Genomic DNA, 810 nt, shown 5'->3' on the forward strand with positions numbered 1-810 from the left:
TACATACACACACACACGCTCGCAGTTTTCATCAAAACACATGGTTAACAAAGCAGGAAACGGATGTGACTCATCACAATCTACAGACCTATTAAAGCGATGTCTTGAAGTAGTGCTTTCTGTGATTACCTCAATCATGAACAAAGCATTGGCTGAGTCAAGGTTCCATTATGTTTCAAGAAGGCACATGTCATACCATTGTTAAAGAAGCCTGGAATGGACAAGGAGGTGTTGAAAAACTACCGCCCAGTTTCAAATCTGCCTTTTCTTTCTAAGATCTTGGAGAAGTTGTGTCCCGGCGTTTAGAGGTTCATCTCCATGCAAACAGTCTCCATGACAACACGCAATCGGCCTACCGCATGGGACACTCTACTGAGACGGCCCTCCTACGTGTACATAATGATATAGCTTCTGCATTGGATAACAAGTGCAGAGTGGTGCTTGTCATGCTGGACTTGTCAGCTGCATTTGACGTCATCGACCATGGCATACTTTATAAATGTCTGGAATACTCTTATGGAGTGACTGATACAGCACTATGCTTGCTACGGTCTTACCTGAGTGAACGACGACAGTGTGTTGCCATCGGATCTTCCACCTCACATGACAAAGTACTAGATTTCGGGGTTCCTCAAGGGTTGGTGTTAGGACCACGAAAATATTGTATGTACTTCAAACCCATTGGAGAGATTTGTCGTCGCCATAGCCTCCACTATCATTGCTATGCCGATGACACATTTACATGGTCATCAAACCACAGGACATTTGGAATACCGTCTCAGAAAGTCTGGAAGCTTGTCTGACAGATAT

This window comes from Mizuhopecten yessoensis, unplaced genomic scaffold (assembly GCF_002113885.1).
Source record: "Mizuhopecten yessoensis strain PY_sf001 unplaced genomic scaffold, ASM211388v2 scaffold8157, whole genome shotgun sequence".
Classification (NCBI taxonomy): domain Eukaryota; kingdom Metazoa; phylum Mollusca; class Bivalvia; order Pectinida; family Pectinidae; genus Mizuhopecten; species Mizuhopecten yessoensis.